The following is a 6,000-nucleotide window of genomic DNA, read 5'->3' as shown; positions in this document are numbered from 1 at the left end:
AATTTGTACTGAAGTTCATCCAACTCCCAATCCCCCCAGTTTCAGTGCGACACACAGTATCAAGGAAAGAGAGATAATGGACAGGTGAATGGATTGATGATGTAGGATTCCCCTCTGTATGCTGTGAATATGTTTAATTGCCAGTGGTTAATTAAGACACTGCCTAGGGCCTACGGCAGTGCAGAATAGAGCATGATGGGAATGCCAAGCAGAGATAGAGGAGAGAAGCAGGTGGAGTCAAGGAGACACCATGTAGCTGCTGAAGGATAAAGACACCTGCTTAGTGGAAACTTATTGTTAAACCACAAAAAATAGAAATGGATTCATTAAAAATATAAGCATCAGTTAAAAAGAAGCTCATGCTAATAGACCAAGCAGTGTTTTAATTAATATAGTTCTGTATGATTCTTTTGGGTCTGGGTGGCTGGGAATGAAGAAGCAGCCTTCATCTACAGATTGACATAGATAAATTATAGAAATAAAGGTAGAGAGTATGTGAAGGAAGAAACAGAGGAGGGAAAGGAAGAGTTATTTATGAATTTATAGCCTCATTTTATCCATGGTTTCTGTTTGATGGTAGTTTGCCTAAACTATAAATGGATCTTAAAGTTCAAATCATATAAAGAGAATCAAACAAAAGGTTAGCGGAAGCATACCTTTCAAATCTCTACACTAAGTTATCAATTGTATAACTTTGAAGTTTACACTCAGAAGAAGCACTCACTACTAGAACAACCTACATTTAGTTGCTTGTTGCTCAGCAATACAGGATTTTTCTATTTTGTTTTAAAATTAAGATACATGTCTCCAACTTAGACAAATAATAAAGGGGTCAATGTCACAAGGTGTAGAGTGCTTCCCCAGTATAGTTTGGGGGCTACTCCTCAGACACACTCCAATATAAGAAGCAGGTTTACCTATAGGCTGTGACCAGTCAAGACAGTGTGTCAGGGCTTGGAGACCATGTTTTCAACCTGCTTAGCAATTTAGGATTGCAGTGTCAACATTATGTACTCTAAGTGCTCCCGTGTGGGCCACCTTACAGGTGTCATGATACCAAAACAAAACATCAAGTAAGCATCTGGAAAAGTGAGCAGACAAATGACTCATTTTACCAGCTGAACTGGCTAAGTCCCAAATCAACCAAATTCACAAGTGTACACATTTATGCCAAAGAAAATTAAAAGAGCTTCTGAGACACTTGAGGTTTAAGATTTTCAACATGGATAAATTGCTGGAGGAGAGTGTGACTAAATGCCTCCTGTGCCAGGCAACTAACCCACAGAAGGGATTCTCTCAAAATAAGAGAAGGACAGGAACTTCCCCTTGAGTCCACTGGGAAATGGATTTCACTGAGGTAAGACCTGGCAAATATGGGTATAGATATCTCCTAGTTTTTGTAGATACTTTCTCTTAACCAAAAGCCTCTCAGAGGATACACAGGAAAAACATTATTATGTTTCCCAGCTGCCTCTACTCAAGCCTGTTCCAATCAAAATGAGTTCTGGCATCCTTCCTGGGGCTGTGAGACATGAGTCCCATCTTAGGACGTTGATAAGGATCCTTTTACAACCCTATCAGCTACAGTCAACAGTTCCTGCACAAAACCCTTGTACTGTAACCCTATTACAATCAAAGTTAAAAACGGGATGCAGTGCACCCACAAGCTTACAGCTCCTGGAAATTGGGGAGATCTTGGGTATAGATGATATGGGAAACTGGAAATGACCGAAGAATGGCATTTACTATACAGCAATCACGAGCTGTCCTTGTATCCCTTTGAACCCATGTGTGTTTGTCTAACAGAGGCCCAAGTGGAGTTTTTAACACTGAATGGTGAGCACCTGTATCCACTAGGAAATCAACAGGTTTTTTTAGGGTTACTCAAGGTTCAAGGACAGGCTTTGAATCCTGTCCTTTTTAGTCATCTGGATTCACTAATCCCAGGGCTTTTTGTCCCCTCTTCCTTTGTGGGCATTTCATTTTCCAATGGCCCCTTTCTTTGCAATAAGCACATTAATCCTTTCTTAAGGAGTAGTGCCTGTTGGCTATTTGGGACAGTCTGTATTCCCTCTTCCCATCAGGCCCCCAGCTCTTATCTGCCAGTAAGATTTTGCCAGTCCCAAAGTTGCTTATCCTCAGGTGGTTCTCTGTTGTTATAAACCTTAGTGGCTATAGCAGGTAATTTAGTCAGATTTTTACCTTTAAATCCTTTGAGTTGCTGAAGCTTCCTCTTAATATTTGGGGCTGCTCAGTTGACAAAAGCCAGGTTGACTGCCATTTGGTTCTCAGTAGTCTCAGACAGATTGGTGGGCAGTCTAGCAGGGGCTCAGAGACCATTTCTTAATGACTGCCTCATTACTGGGTCGACCATATACTGGGTCGACCATATCATCCTGGAATCTGCTTATGGCATTTTTGCTGAAATTTATCTCCTTCTTCAGTGGTGAACATTATTTGGAGCAATTGCTGGCAATCCAACCCCCAGGTTGGGGAATGTGTAGACAGGACAGTAAAGGAAGGAGTCTGAAGTTTCCAATTACACAGCTCACTAGTTGAAAGAGGAAATAAACCAGGCAGGGGCTGCCATCCCCATCAGGAGGTCCCAAAGTGCAGACTGGGAGAGCAGGATACACCACCGCCCACTGCTGACCACCTGTGGCTTCCCTGAAAGAGAGTTAAAGGGGCTCAGCTCTGAAGTAGGAAGTTGAGGGGGAGGGGAGGGAAAAGTGTTCTGCAGGGGAGCAGAAGGTCTGAGTAGATCCGGCTTCACAGGGGGTGCACACAGCTCCAGTAGCCTCCCTGAAATCCTGGAAAAGAGAAATGGCAAGGTCCACGGGAGACTTAGGTTTGGAAGAAGCTTTTCCCATAGTGGAAATTACTTCACACCCAACGCCAACAAGAAGACTGACAACATGACAACATGACATGAAACAGAATTGACAAGACTTCGCTGCGTGCAGGGTCACGTGATGCCATACCAGTTCCAAAAGGCTCCACCTCACGACCTAATGGCCAGAGAAGGAATAAGAGCATCCCCTACTTTCCCCCAGCTCTGAGATTAGAAGCAGGTCTGCTGGATCTCCTTGAGCCTCCGGACTGTCCGGTCACCAGATACCAGAACTAGAACCACAGAATAATAAAGTTTGGCAAAAGCCAGAGATTGGGGTGTCCCCTCAAAACCAAGTTTGTGCTTCCCTGTTCGGGCCACCAAATGTTGGGTCCAGGGGGGGCGGAATCATGCAAAGATGAGAATACCACCAAGTCGAATAAACCAGAAGCAAACTTTATTCCAGAAACCAGATCCTAGGAAAACCAGAAGCAAACTTAAAAATAAAAAAATAAAAATAGAACACCGTGGGACACAGAAGCTTATCAGCTTGCTGAGTCCACAGCCAGAGATGGGGTATGTTAGGCTGTGGCAAAAGGCCGGTTTCTGAACCCACTTTTTATAGTAGGGACACAAAGCATTAGCTCTGAACAAAGGAATTTTTACAACCTTGCCCTGACCCTTGGGTTGGTCAGCAGAGACCCTAAAAAGGGGAGTGAGTGCTAATGTCAATGGGTAACTAGACAGCCATCATGAAATATGTTTCAGAGAGATTACAACGAAGGTCACTAATTGTGAGAAAACCGATGTCTTTAGCAATTAGTCAGAAAGCGACTGCTAGTGATACTAGAAGGTTAATAAATTAGGATTAACTGGTCCTTAGGCTGAGAACTTAGGAGATAGCAGAAATCTTTCCACACTATCTCAAGGTAAAACTCAGATACTGACTGCCATACTTTACAACCTCCATTATCAGAGCTCATCAATTAAACCATTGTATTTGTCCACTGTCTCCCATACCTCCAGGTGTAAATTGGAGTCTTATGCCTCTCCTCTGGTGGCACCAGGTTTTCATGACGGACACAGTGTCTAACCCAAAGGTCACATATCTCTGTCTCCTAAAGGTTAACTCAGTTCACATCTGTCATTTATCAGGGATGGCCAGGACACTACTCTCAATTTGTAGGGAGAAGCCGTGGCCGTGTAAATAGAACAGCCAGTTGTAAAATGGCCTAAGCTTCCCAAGCATCTGAGAAAATAACTCACTGTGAATGAATCATCCTTGATCTGCTGAGAAAGCTGCTGAAAGTCTGTTCTCATCCTCCTAGACTTATAACTTTATATTTCTTTATTCCTACATTCTTATTTTTGCAATCCACAATTTTATTGTCTTATTCTTGGACTCTTCAGGAGCCTGTCCTGGAACTCACTCCTGTAGACGAGGCTAGTCTCTAACTCACAGAGATCTGCCTGCCTCTGCCTCCCGAGTGCTTAGATTAAAGGCCTGTGCCACCAGGGCCCAGCAGCCCTTTGCAAATGTCTGATTTCCTGCAGTATAAAAACTACATCCCTGAAAGACCCTCTGGATTATATTTCTTCAGTTACAACATTAGTTTTCTATAATGTAATTTGTATCTGACCTCCCGATCAGTTTCATTGAGGGGTTTGCATTGTGACATACATATCCTTGAAAATAACCAGCTCTTTCAGGGATCTCATTATTACTATCATCATCATCATCATCATTATCATCAGTTATTTTGCATGCTCACCTCACTGCTTTCAACTCTGAACTTTCCTATTATTCTTCATCTACTGTTTTGGGTTTGGGTGCTTCTAGATTTCTATGTGCTTGAAGCGCATCCTTAGGTTGTTTTGGATATTTCAGATTTCATGACAGAAAATTAAGTTATAAACTTCCTGCCTAAAACTACATTAGGTTTTTTTGCATTGTGTGGCTCTGAACTTCCCCACAATCCAAAGTTGTTGAAATTGAGCAGAACACCATGACCAGCCACATGGAAGAGGACGTTCTGGAAAGGGATTTCAGGTTTTTACTATCTCTAGGTTGTGCTGTGTCATGAATATTTTGGCATGGTGTGTGGGTTCACGCAGGTCTGAGAAATGAAGACTCAGAGAAAGACACAGCCTTTGCGGTTGCAGTCAGAAACTTCCACAATACAATGCTGTGAATATACTTGATTCATGAGGTACCAGGTTTTTCCGGGTTTCCCCTGAATCAAGCTTTGCATAGTCTTTGTATCCATGGAAAACCCTCAGTTTGGGTATTTGAAACCCAAAGGAAGGCCTGGGGGCTGGGTGAAAACTCTTGAGACAGGCCAGGTGTAACCCCACGGGGTGTCATGAGCTGGTGGAGGTTACTTGCAATCCCTCTGGTGCCAGGCCTTCAGGACATTCTGCCACAGTGGTGCACAAACACCTGTTAATTCTTCCTCCTGAAGGATTCTAAGTCTCCTTTGCCCTGAGGACTCAAAAATGTTACCAGAAACGTTAAGCCAGGTTTTAGTGGGTTGTAGCGTAGCCAGAGCAGAGATATCTGCCGTGGCTCCTATTGTATTTGAAAGCAGCCATTGATACCAGGACCATCCCGTCCCAATCATGGAGTTAGGGCTGCTGCTGTTATAAAAGTAATTTTTCATAGTGGGAGAAAGGGAAAACCCGTAAGATATTTCCCTCTTTTCCCAAGTTCTAGCTTGGCAGGCAGTGAATGTGGGTGGAAAAGAGAAATCTCGGACGCAATGAGGCGAGGCCTTAAAGCGGGTAGCATTTCTTAATTCTGTTGTGCCCCTCTCTCCTGTAAGACGTGTACCATCATTGCTGCTAGGGCGCGAGATTCTTTGGGGGTCTTAGTGGCTATCAAGACATCATCCATATAGTGAATTATACAGGCTTCTAGATGTCTTAATCTAAACGGGTCAATGGTTTGAGCAACATACTTCTGGCAGAGGGTAGGTGAATTAGCCATGCCTTGGGGCAAAACTTTCCATTGAAATCTCAGATTGGGTCCTACTTGGTTAATGATAGGAATAGAAAAGGCAAATCTTTTGCAATCATCCTGATGAAGTGGAATGGAGAAAAAGCAGTCTTTGATATCAACAGTGACCTTAGCATAGCCCCAAGGAATGGCCACAGGTGTGGGCATTCCTGGC

Source organism: Arvicola amphibius, unplaced genomic scaffold (assembly GCF_903992535.2).
Source record: "Arvicola amphibius unplaced genomic scaffold, mArvAmp1.2, whole genome shotgun sequence".
Classification (NCBI taxonomy): domain Eukaryota; kingdom Metazoa; phylum Chordata; class Mammalia; order Rodentia; family Cricetidae; genus Arvicola; species Arvicola amphibius.
The sequence above is the reverse complement of the archived record's forward strand: the minus strand, read 5'-3'. Positions refer to the sequence as shown.